Here is a 13,250-nt window from a genome sequence, read left to right on the forward strand (position 1 = left end):
ACAACACCAGGTTAAAGTCCAACAGGTTTGTTTCAAACACGAGCTTTCGGAGCACGGCTCCTTCTTCAGGTGAAGCCCTGAAGGAGCCGTGCTCCGAAAGCTCGTGTTTGAAACAAACCTGTTGGACTTTAACCTGGTGTTGTAAGACTTCTTACTGTGCTCACCCCAGTCCAACGCCGGCATCTCCACATCAAGCACAGTGGGCATCAATAGTAAACAGGCTCACTCCACAGGAGTTATACTGGTGCCCTGGCCAATATTTATCCTTCAATCAACATCACGTTATCTGGTCATTCTCACATTGCTGTTTGGAGGAGTTTGCTGAGTGCATGCGGGTTGTCACCTTTCTTACATTACAGCAGTGACTAAACTTCAAAAGTACTTCATTGGATGCGAAGAGAGACAATCGGTGGTCATGGAACGCACTGAATAAATAAATGCAAGTCTGTCTTTCGTTTTCTTTCAGGACTGTTTAATTTCTTGGGTTAATCAAAAATAGAATCAAGACATAATTCTAATTTCAAATCATTGACCAAAGCCGTCCCCCTCCCCCCACAAGTATGTGTGGGTTAACACTGGCACCCCACCGACTTCCACGCCCATAGTTAACTTGTCTGTTAGCACTCACTAAATAAAAAGGATAACTAGCCTTTCACCTGCGGAATGGTTGAGTTACTAAGTACTGATAAACAGTAGCAGTTCCATCTCCAAGAAAATTCAGGAGATGAGTGAAGAAAATTTCAAGAGAAAATGACAAATTATTTGACATTGCTTGACTCTCCTTGTTACTAATATTCTTTCTGAAAACGGATTCCGTATTGCCTCGGTGTTTAAAAAAAACTCACTCATACACGCTGTTTTTGGTTTGATCTGCTGAAGGCCATTTTTAGAATACGTTTATAATAGATCAGCCTAAACTGGTTTTTAAATCCGAGTGTGTGTACAATTCAATCTTCAGCCAAGTCATGTGCTACTCCCAGTGTCGCTCCAAAGTTTCCAGATTCTGATTGGCTGTCATTAACTCCCCCGGAGGTCCCCCTTCCAACACCACCACAATCCAGAGTTCCTCTCAGAGCTCTCCTCTCCGGCATCTGCCTGCCCGCCTATGACTCTGACACTTAGAATGGAATAACTTGAAAAGAGTTGCGGCAGTCGGCTCACAGAGGTTGTCAGTGGAGAAGTCTGTCCCTCCCCTTTTTCCTCTTACAGACACCTCACCCAGAAAAGAAAGTAAAAGTCCCCGAGACAGCAGCAGGGGCTGTCTCAAGTCTGTTTTTTTACTGTTTTATAAAACTGTAGTCCCTTCATCAACTGAGCAGGAAGGCTATCACTGAAAGTTAAAGGGTACGTGGACTCTGCTTATTTATGTTATCTGCTCATTTTCCTTTATGATTATCTCAGGCTTGAGTGTTGATGACTGTTTTATTCAAATGAACTGGAGCAGCGGTTGCTGCTTATTGTACCCAAGAAAAAATCTCTTGTTAGAGAGGGCTCCCAGTGGCATGACATTTACACCTCTTGCTGCAGGCGTGTTTTCTGTTTAAGTAATAGAGAAATGAAATTAGGAGGCGTACAGGCTCAGAGTTAGAGACGAGAGAGGTGTCTGGCTTGCTGATTTCTAAGATGTAATCAAACAATTTTACATTTTGCTTATACTTTGTGACAATGATTGCGTTGTGTTGAACCTGTCTGCACCCCACCCCCTCCCATTGAAGTGATATTCGCAGTATTGTAGAAACAAGTTTAGAACTTAACCGTGCGAACAGCATCGAAGTTGGTCAGACGATCTGATTTAAGCAATTCCAGCCATATACTTCGGTACGTTTATAAATCTGCTGCAGTTATCTGTCGAACGCAGGGATTTTGAACTGGTGTCACCTCATGCACGGATATGCTTGCTAATACACCTCATACTACCGCATCTGTTTTAGCTGTGTCATGTTAGAGCTATCTCCGTTCACACAATATAGTTATAGCAACAAGACAAACAAGTGCAGCTGATGTTCAGCGGTAGCAAATAATGTTATAGTTTAGTGAGCAGAATCCATGTGATCAAAGTTCCTGTTCCTCTACAGTCTGCACACAGTAACAGTGGTCAGAGTTTTTTTTATATATATATAGAATAATTGACCCCAGTTACTAGACTGTAACTTAATCGAGGGAGTTCAGATGGCATCATAAAATGCAACAGTGTAGCCCAAGCAGTTTTTAAATGTTATCTGAAACCCCTACTAAAGTACTAATGTTAGCCTTTACCTGACTCCCGGGTATCCGGTATTTAAAGGGACACTAACTTAATTTTAAAGTATTTTGGCCTCTTCCCATTTGTTTAGAACTCCATTAGTACAACTATAGGTGGCGCATTGTGAATATTTTCTTTCCCCAGAATCTCTACAGTGCAGAAGGAGGTCATTCGGCCCATCGAGTCTGTACTGACCCTCCGAAAGACTCTTTCCCCCCCCCCCCCCCCCCCCAGGCCCTCTCCCACGGTGCCACCCCTAAACTTTTTATTTCACGGTCCCTTTAGCAAACATGTGGAACGTTGCCTTTTAATATTTGTTGAAACTTCCATTTTCTCCCTCATTTCTTAACTGAATGTCATCCCCAGAAAGGTATTTATTGTATCATACTTTCATTCTTTTGTGTTTGTTGAGAGAATGGTTTGCAGCGCACTTTTGGCAATAATTGCATGCATGATACATGTAATAAAGGGCTGTCTGAATGTACACTGCTGAACTTTATATCCATGCCATCACAGTTTTAAATCTATGTCAAGTTTTCCCGACTGGCTCATTAACCATGTGCTCAGACCTACGCTCTGAAATCGAAAACGTAAGCGTGTTCATGATGCTTCAGATGCATAGGTTGCAATCTGTTTTGCCATATGCGCCGTATCTGTTGGTGCCACATCCTTTGAATATGGCTGTAGATCCTGGTGGTTCTAATGGTGTGTGAAGGACTGACGAGTTACTGTGTGTGTGGGAGGAGCTGTTAGCCGAGCTCCAAAGGTCGTAGTAATTAGATTCTGTTCAATCTCTCCGAGGAAATGCCTGAGAGGAATTAATTACATATTGTTGTTGCAAGAAAGCAGTTTCACAGAGAGAGCGCCTGGAATGACTTTGGAAGCAATTCTGTTCACGTTTATATCCAGCGGAGCTGGGACAGAGAGTTCTCTGGGCGCTTTCTGTAAACTCCAGCGCTTGTCTCCTCTTGTTTAATTCAAATGCTTTGTGAGATTAATTTGTGGGGGAAAGGCTTAAAGACATTATAAAACGTCATGTCCTTTAGGCAGGGGATTCAAGTCTCAGCAGGACCATGCCTGCATCAGGGAAGTTTCAACTTTGGTGCCTGAGGATACAGTGTAACAAAAATAACTAGGTGAGGTTAATTAGATTCTGTCGAACAATCGCTCTGCAGTGTAACGTCTCATGCTGGGTTTTTTTCACTTTGGAATTTGTGATAAGAGTTGCGAAAGAAAACGATGAAAGTCTGTCATTCAGCCCATAGGTCGGTGCCAGAGTTTGAGCTGCACACAGACCATCTTGCACCGTATTCTATCTCGCCCTATCCATGGACAGTTAGCAGGCCAGGCAGCATCTGCGAAGATCACGGACAGGTCGATGTTTTATGGACAAGGACCCTTTTCCGGCAAAAAAAAACCTGAACATTTCCCAAATGTGAGGGTTGGGGAATGCACTTGTTGAGGGCAGTGAAAGGGAGCGTGCCTGTTACATTTCGGGGTCTCGGGGAAATCAACAAGAATGTTAGCTACCCGGAAGCGTCCTCGTTTAGAAACGTGACTTTGCAACCATAAATTGGGAGGGATGATGGCTAGGCAGGTCAGTCCCGAGTTAAATCCGGCTCTGGCCTTCATTTAAAAGCTGCCAGCTCTCATATAACGCAGAGCTGAGGCAGTTGAGCCTGGGGGAAAGACAGAGGGTCGAGGCAATAAGCAGAAGTGTACAAAGCTGCTGACAGCTTTCAGCTGCTGGGAAGGGAAGGGGGGGGGAATGCGGGGAAGGAGCTCACAACTCGTTTGCTTCCTTCCCCTGGACTGATTTTTAAAAAGAAACAGTGCTTAGGCCATACAGTGCCCTCTATATAATCTATAATCATTATTATTGTCACAAGTTGGGTCACACGTTTTGGGCAGTACGGTAGCACAAGTGGCTAGCATTGTGGCTTCACAGCGCCAGGGTCCCAGGTCCGATTCCCCGCTGGGTCACAGTCTGTGCGGAGTCTGCCTGTTCTCCCCATGTCTGCGTGGGTTTCCTCCGGGTGCTCCGATTTCCTCCCACAATCCAAAGCCGTGCAGGTTAGGTGGATTGGCTATGCTAAATTACCCCTTAGTGACCACAAAAAGGTTAGGAGGGATTATTGGGTTACGGGGATAGGGTGGAAGTGAGGGCTTAAGTGGGTCGGTGCAGACTCGATGAGCCGAATGGCCTCCTTCTGCACTCTATGTTCTATGTAAGTAGGCTTGCATTAACACTGCAACAAAGTTGCTGTGAAAAGTCCATCGTCACCAGATTCCGGCACCTGTCCAGGTACGCAGAGGGAGAATTCAGAATGTCCACATTACCAAACAGCATGTCTTTTCGGGACTTGTGGGAGGAAACCCACGCAGATACGGGAAGAATGTGCAGACTCCGCAGTCAGACAGTGACCCAAGCCAGGAATCGAACCTGGGTCCCTGGTGCTGTGAAGCAGCAGTGCTAACCACTGTGCTACCGTGCCGCCCATATAAGCTTCATTAGTATCACAAGTAGGCTTACATTAAAACTGCAATGATGTTACTGTGAAAATCCTCGAGTCGCCACACTGTGGCGCCTGTTCAGGTACACAGAGGGAGAATTCAGAATGCCCAATTCACCTAACAGCACATCTTTCGGGACTTGTGGGAGGAAAGCTGAGCACCCAAAGAAAACCCATGCAGACATGGGGAGAACGTGCAGACTCCGTACAGACAGTGACCCAAGCCGCGAATTGGACCCTGGTGCTGTGAAGCAACAGTGCCACCCAGCCGCCTGGGCATGCACAGTGCAAGCACAGTTTGTAAAGACTTGAGTTTTAATCGGCACCTCGAATCCAGTGTATAAGGTGTTACTTTTATTCTATCATCAGCCGTTATGTGTGTTTTAAGTGACCGGGCTACTTTTTTCAGTCCTGCCTGAATATCATTAAGCAGGGTGGTTGAGGGTTGAATTCCGCAGCCAGCTCATCCAGTTCAGACCACTACCCGTGCAAAAAAAGCCAAAAAAGGGTTGGAAAATCAAATAAGGGAATAAGAATGATACTGGCTCAACTAAAATTCAAAGAGGCACCAAAGAATGCTGAAGGGACAGGGGAAGCACAGCCCGAGATGCTTGAACCATATAGGAATCAGCAGGGTGGATGTGAGGAAGTGATTTGTGTGGAGGAGGGGAGCGGAGAGAAAACGGAGGAGGTGACTGTGGAACTGTGGAAATCTCTGGTCTAAACCTGACTTCAGGAGTAATTACTCCCCACTTGAAGCTATCCGTATGTTGTAGCCTGACACTTGGCTTCACCACAATCATTAACAGTCACAGGAAATGGAATGAGGCGTCTGATATCTCGAGTCTCACTCTGTTGAAGGACACAGATTACGGCAAAAATGTTCTGGATTGATTGCCGACTTCAATTATAAACTTGCTTCACAGCAATTCATAATGTGCTAAGAAGGACAAATTTGAATATATTGGGTTTTTTTTTTTGTTGCATTGATTTAAGAGAACTTGGAGAAATAAATGCAAATGAAATCACAACTTTTCTCATAGTATCCTAGAAATTGATCAGACTGAGGTTTAATGATTACCACTCCACAAAATCATAATTTAGGTTTCTAATGATCATGGTTTATAACCCCCTGGATGGAACATTTAGTGGCACCACGGTGGCACAGTGATGCTTCAGCGCCAAGGACCCAGGTTCAATTCCGACCTTGGTGACTGTGTGGAGTTTCCACGTTCTCCCCGTGTCTGTGTGGTTTCCTCCCAGAGTCCAAAGATGTGGTTAGGTGGTTTGGCCATGCTAAATTGCCCTCAGTGTCCAAAGGTTAGGTGGGGGGTTATGGGGATAGGGTAGGGGCATGGGCCTAGCTGGAGTGCAGATTTAATGAGCCAAATGGTAACACAGTGGTTAGCATTGTTGCTTCACAATGCCAGGGACTCTGGTTTGATTCCTGGCTTGGGTCACTGTCTGTGCAGAGTCTGCACGCTCTCCCCGTGTCTGGATGAGTTTCCTCCGGGTGCTCCGGTTTCCTCTCCCAAGTGCCAAAAGACGTGCTTGATAGGTGAATTGGACAATCTGAATTCTCCCTCGGCGTACCTGAACAGGTGCCGGGAGAGTGGCAACTAGGGGATTTTCACAGTAACTTCATTTGCAGTGTTAAAATAAGCCTACTTGTGACACTAATAAAGATTTATTATTAGTAAAAAATGGCCTCCTTCAGAACTGTAGGGATTCTATGATTCTATTGAACAGTTTTAATAGGATAATAACAAATAATCATACCACCTTTTCAGTTTGCTGAATAAGTGTGCTAAGTTTGGTAAGGTCAAGTGATGACATGTTGCAACAGTAGAGTAATGGCTTTTCAGTTTGACATGACCTTGCTGAAAGCTGACCGCAAATAAGACATTTCAAATGAATCAACCTTCAGAGGACGAAGGGTTAACATTCAACCTGACCACCAGGGTGTAAACATGGTCTTGCTGATCAACCATCCATTTGACACCTAAGTGGCAAGTTAAAAATCTACTTTTAAACCAGTCATAAAGTAGAATTGGATGATGTCCCATTTAAAGACTTGCAACTAATAAAAAGCACCTTTCACAACCACCAGATATCCCAATGTACTTTACAGCCAATTTCATACTTGTGGGATGTAGGCAATTCTGTAATATTGCCAGGAGAGAGAATTCTATGAAGTTTGCCTGACTTTGTAAAATGAGCTTCTATCATTATGGATGTTGAGGTTGCGAAACATTGATGTAATTGAGGACAGGAAATATTAAGTGGATCTTGTCAGTAAAAATAAATAGTCAGGCCTTTGAATTATTTTCACATGTAACTTAATAAAGTTTATTAATAAAGTTGTTGGCAAAAATTACGGCGTCAAAACTTCCTCTCCAACTCGGGAATTACTTGGAGCAGAATTTCCTGTTCCTGATTGCACTGTTGTTTAATCAACATTGATGAAGAGTGATGATGGCTTGCTGCTGGATAGATTTTATTCAACGGTGTGCACTCCTTAGCTTACTGTAGTATCACAAATTGAAGGCCCAGAGGAAACCTTCCTGGACTTTGTCAAAAAAGCCAACCATTTAGCACTGGTAGTCATGCTAAAATTGCCCTTTAATGTCCAGGGATGTGCAGGTTAGCTGGGGTTACGGTGATGGAGGAGGGGAGTGGGCCTAGATGGGTGCTCTTTTGGAGGGTCAGTGCTAATTCGATGGGCCAAATGGCCTCCTTCTGCACTGTAGGGGTTCCATAGTTCTATAGATTCGATGGTTCTATCTTTAATTGAAAAACTTCATATTACCCTGGCAATAATTCTCCCTCTGAAATCTTCAGGTACCTGTGTCGAGAATCAAAATGAGGAAAGTGTAATTCTGCAGGGCTGGGGTGGGGGAACAATTTCATTAGAAGCCTGTTTCTGCCATCGGGTGGCCCATGTCCCCCCCTGCTTATGGTCGGTGGCTGGCAGACTTCCATCGCTGCCCCAGCCTCTACCCTGACACCCCAATTGCCCACTATCCATCCCCCGGGCCTTCCATTCCCTCCCCGCCCTGAGATTGACCTTTTCATCCAGTCCTTGGACTTAGGCTCTGATGTCTTTGGGAAGTACCTCCTCTGTCCATAGCAGCTTGCTGCAGGGACGAGAGGGTTGTCGGACAATCTGAAGAACCTACTCCCAAGTGAGGGGCAAAAATCCCACCTGCAGCCAATTGATGCTCATTCAAGTATGTAAAGGTTGCAGGGCAGGCAGAGTCAGCAGGAATGTGTGCCCCGCTGACTCTTCGGATGGCAGGACGGGAAACCCCACCATCCAAAATATCCTGGCCTACATTTGTTGGTCTCTCGACCATTTCTGCAGTAATGTTCAATGAGTAGTAATAATGCATGAAATAACTTGCATACACAGCTGTCTCAGTATAATAATGCAGAGCATGATATTATTTTGGTATCTCTCAACCAATTATGTTGTGTTGTGACAGACATGTAAAAACTCTGAGAGAAATGTACACTGTTCCCACAAATAATCAAACTCCAACAGGGAGAACCGTGAATTGAATGAGGTGGAAATATCCAACACCAGGTGTTCTGTTAGTTAGTTATTCTAGTCAAGTTAAGGAATATGTCAGTCAATCAGAAGTGAGGAAAAGAAGCTCTGTATTGTACCATAGCTCCACAGCTACAGAGATCAGTTGTGTTTTGTTTCCTTTCTATACTAAGACCATCTAAGATTAAAGTTAGTAATGTTTGGTTAGCTGTTTCCTCATGTTGAGAGACGAGAACCAATGAGGTGCAGGCTGTTTGAATGCATATGCATGAATGCCAACTGAAGCAATAATTCATTGTAAAGAAATAGAGAAATGACCAGTTGAATAGCTGCACTGTTGACATTATACCACAGTAGCATCGACAATATTTTAGTTCCCTGACGTTGAATTATATGAGCTTGTCGAGTAGAGTTAAAGCTCTACAGAGGTGGGATAGTCTCCCATTATCTTTGTCGGACTGGGTCCAATGAAGATCTTGCTGAGACTTTGTTTTTATTTCCATATCTATGGAATTCCTTGCCCAGTGATGCAGTTGAGGCTCCTTCATTAAATGTTTTTAAGATAAAGATAGATAGCTTTTTGAAGAATAAAGGGATTAAGGGTTATGGTGTTTGGGCCGGAAAGTGGAGCTGAGTCCACAAAAGATCAGCCATGATCTCATTGAATGGCGGAACAGGCTCGAGGGGCCAGATGGCCTACCCCTGCTCCTAGTTCTTATGTCTCCCATTGTTCCTGCCCAATACCTTTTTCCGAAGGTTCGAGTGGCTTGTCTCCAGGACGGATAAGACCCCGAGGATTCGGAAGACGGTACTTCAGAGGGACAGATAGGCAGCGGGTCTTGCGCTGCTAAGCTTGCTATTTTATTACCGGGCAGCCAATGCCAAGGAGGTGTTGAGATGATGTGGGAGATCCAGGGGCTCTCTGTGTTCTGACGGAATCTGGGTCATGTAGAGGGACAAGCTTGGGGGCATTAGTAACATTGCCCCTCCTTTGGTGCTGGCAAGGTAATCAGTAAACCCAGTAGCGGTGTCTGTCCACGTTAAAAGTTTGGAGGCAACTCTGCCAGCATTTTTAGTTTGGAGCAGCCTCGAGACTAGTTCCCCTTTGTGCAATCACCTATTTGAGGCGGCAAGGCTGGATGCCAAATTTGGTGCATGTAAAGAGAAAGGTTTGGAAAGAGGGAGGGATTTGCCAGCTTGGAGGAATTGAAGGAGAAATTTGGGCTGTCAGGCTCGGACATGTTTAGGTACCTCCGGGTATGGAGCTTTGTTAAGAGGATGATCTTGGATTCCCCGGTGGTGCCGCCATCTTCCTTAGTGGAGAGGATTCTCCCCTGTTCGGGGTCCGAGGAGGGCAGTAAGTCTGGCATATATGAACGGATCATAGGGGAAGAGTTGAGTTTGATTGAAGGGTAAAGGCTTAATGGGTAGAGGAGTTGGGGTCAATACTGGAGGAGGAAGTATGGAGTGAGATGCTGCGGAGGGTGAATGCCATGTTGTGTGTGCGAGACTGAGCCTGATCCCACTAAAGTAGTGTTTCGCGCACACCTCACTAAGGCTAGGACGAGTCTTTTTTTTTGAGGTAGTGGAGGATAGGTGTGAAGACTGTTTAAGAGACCCCGTGCACCACGCACACATTCTGGTCCTGTTCCAAGCTGATGGGTGTTTGAAGGTCCTTTTTAGCACCATGCTGGTGACCCTAAATAATGAGCTGCAGCTCTGTCCTTTGGCGGCTATATTTGGAGTTTTGCATGTGCTGGATTTGTGGGGGGGGGGGGGGTGGCCTTGCCTTTGCCTCATTGGTGGCACGGAGGTGGATCCTATTGGGCTGGAGATTAACAATGCTGCTGAGTGCGCCGGCATGGCTAGGGGACTTAAGGGAGTTTTTGGACCTCAATGGTCAAATACACCGTGAGGGGGACAATTGAAGTGTTCCACCTGAGATGGCAGCCGTTTATATCGTATTTCAGAGAGCTGGTCTGTTAGAGGGAGGTAACGGGGCAGGGCAGCAGGGAGGGGGTTAAGTTGGGGGGGGGGGGGTTCTTGTTTCTTGGATTGAAGGGTCATTTTGGGGGGGGTTTTGTTGTGTGGTTAAGGGTTATTGTTTGTATGTTTTTGTAATTTCGTATAAAATGCTACAACTTTAATAATTCAATTTTCAGAAAAACAATATTTTAGTTCATTTTTGCCTGTGCAGATAGATTGTGTGTACCACAGAATGGTCTTTTTATTACCAGTTGCGAATTTGACCAACTCAAATTCCATTTAAAGAAGAGCAGTTAAGTGAAATATTAAGATTAGGTGATGATAGGTGCACAAAAGGTGCACAGGGGCTGGTTTAGCACACTGGGCTAAATAGCTGGCTTTGAAAGCAGACCAAGGCAGGCCAGCAGCACGGTTCAATTCCCATACCAGCCTCCCCAAACAGTCGCCGGAATGTGGCGACTAGGGGCTTTTCACAGTAACTTCATTGAAGCCTACTTGTGACAATAAGCGATTTTCATTTCATTTTCATTTCAAAATGGGCTGACTGGTACAAGTCTCGTGACAGACTAGCACTTCCTTCAGTTTATTGCTTGTCGCAAAAGATTACCTACAAATTCCACAAGTTTCAAACAGGAATGGACTTACTGCACAAACTCGTATTTATCGTGTTGGCCTGTTTATCAATTTCAGACTGCATCTCGGACACAAAAGCGGATGTCAGAAAGTTAGCTAGCAAAACGTTGCCAATCTCCAGAACTGGAACATTGTACAATGAAGATGTAATATATATTTATCAACAATGCAACTTCAAGGGACTTGTGAACAATTCAACAGGAAGAATCTTGGGTGTCTTGAATTATTCCCGTCACGTAGAAGCAAAGAAGGCTGCAGCACTACCAACTCGACATTTTATCAGCGTTTTCAAATAGCATAACATATTTGAAAATGCTTAAAAAATAAGATAGAACAGTGTTCATGGAATCATAAAATTTTGCAGCAGCATGGGTGGACGACATTTGATTCATTGTATCTGCTCTGGCTCATGGAAAGAGTCAATTAGTCCCACTCCCCTACTCTTTCCCGATAGCCTTGCAAAACCTTTACTTTCCAATAGATAATCATTATAATTATTAAATCTGCTTCCATTATCCATTCAGGTAAAGTAATCCAGATCATCATAACTCGAAGCAAGAAAAATCCTTATTTTCTCTAAAAATCATCTTAAATCTGTGTGCCTTTGTTTGCTGACTCTCGCTATATGTGGAAATAGAGCAAATTGCTCTATCCAAAGACCTCTGGTGAATTTTTCCACCTTTCTGGGAAAAATAAATTCAGGGGACGTGGTTTACGTCGTCACTATGGTGGAGTGCGGCCTGTTAGCGCCGGCAAGGCCTGCTCCACAGAGATCAGGGAACTCTTTTAAAATGCAGCACAGAAAAAAACATTAGAACATAAGAACTAGGAGCAGGAGTAGGCCATCTGGCCGCTCGAACCTGCTCCGCCATTCAATTAGATCATGGCTGATCTTTTTTGGACTCGGCTCCACTTTCCGGCCCAAACACCATAACCTTTAAACCCTTTATTCATCAAAAAACTATCTATCTTTATCTTAAAAACATTTAATAAAGGAGCCTCAACTGCTTCACTGGGCAAGGAATTCCATAGATTCACAACCCTTTGGGTGAAGAAGTTACTCCTAAACTCAGTCCTAAATCTACTTCCCCTTATTTTGAGGCTATGCCCCCTAGTTCTGCTTCCACCCGCCAGTGGAAACAACCTGCCCGCAACTATCCTATCTATTCCCTTCATAATTTTATATGTTTCTATAAGATTCCCCCTGCGTCCTTCTAAATTCCAACGAGTACAATCCCAGTCTACTTAACCTCTCCTCATAATCCAACCCCTTCAGCTCTGGGATTAACCTAGTGAATCTCCTCTGCACATCTCCCAGCACCAGTACGTCCTTTCTCAGGTAAGGAGACCAAAACTGAACACAATACTCCAGGTGTGGCCTCACTAACACCTTGCACAATTGCAGCATAACCTCCCTAGTCATAAATTCCATCCCTCTAGCAATGAAGGATAAAATTCCATTTGCCTTCTTAATCACCTGTTGCATCTGTAAACCAACGTTTTGCGACTCATGCACTAGCACACCCAGGCCTCTGTGCACAGCGGCATTTTTAATATTTTATCATTTAAATAATAATCCCTTTTGCTATTATTCCTACCAAAATGGATAACCTCACATTTGTCAACATTGTATTCCATCTGCCAGAACCGAGCCCATTCACTTAACCTATCCAAATCCCTCTGCAGACTTCCGGTATCCTCTGCACTTTTGGCTTTACCGCTCATCTTAGTGTTGTCTGCAAACTTGGACACATTGCACTTGGCCCCCAACTCCAAATCATCTATGTACATTGTGAACAATTGTGGGCCCAACACTGAGCCCTGAGGGACACCACTAGCTACTGATTGCCGACCAGAGAAACACCCATTAATCCCCACTCTTTGCTTTCTATTAAGTAACCAATCCATTATCCATGCTACTACTTTACCCTTAATGCCATGCATCTTTATCTTATGCAGCAATCTTTTGTGTGGCACCTTGTCAAAAGCTTTCTGGAAATCCAGATATACCACATGCATTGGCTCCCCATTATCTACCGCACTGGTAATGTCCTCAAAAAATTCCATTAAATTAGTTAAGCATGACGTGCCCTTTATGAACCCATGCTGCGTCTGCCCAATGGGACAATTTCCATCCAGATGCCTCGCTATTTCTTCCTTGATGATCGATTCCAGCATCTTCCCTGCTACCGAAGTCAAGCTAACTGGCCTATAATTACCCGCTTTCTGCCGACCTCCTTTTTTAAACAGTGGTGTCACGTTTGCTAATTTCCAATCCGCCGGGACCACCCCAGAGTCTAGTGAATTTTGGTAAATTATCACTAGT

At 44.4% G+C, this 13,250-nt stretch overlaps 1 protein-coding gene across 2 annotated transcripts in view; it reads left to right on the forward strand.

Annotated features, from left to right (window-relative positions):
* The first annotated feature begins 1,105 nt into the window (after positions 1-1,105).
* Positions 1,106-13,250, forward strand: part of ppp2r3a (protein phosphatase 2, regulatory subunit B'', alpha) — a 468,043-nt gene continuing 455,898 nt past the window's right edge. For both annotated transcript variants that reach the window (XM_038815671.1, XM_038815670.1), the window contains exon 1: positions 1,106-1,344. The gene's annotated coding sequence lies outside the window, so the exon portion shown is untranslated. The remainder of the gene's footprint in view (positions 1,345-13,250) is intronic.

This window comes from Scyliorhinus canicula, chromosome 13 (assembly GCF_902713615.1).
Source record: "Scyliorhinus canicula chromosome 13, sScyCan1.1, whole genome shotgun sequence".
NCBI lineage: Eukaryota > Metazoa > Chordata > Chondrichthyes > Carcharhiniformes > Scyliorhinidae > Scyliorhinus > Scyliorhinus canicula.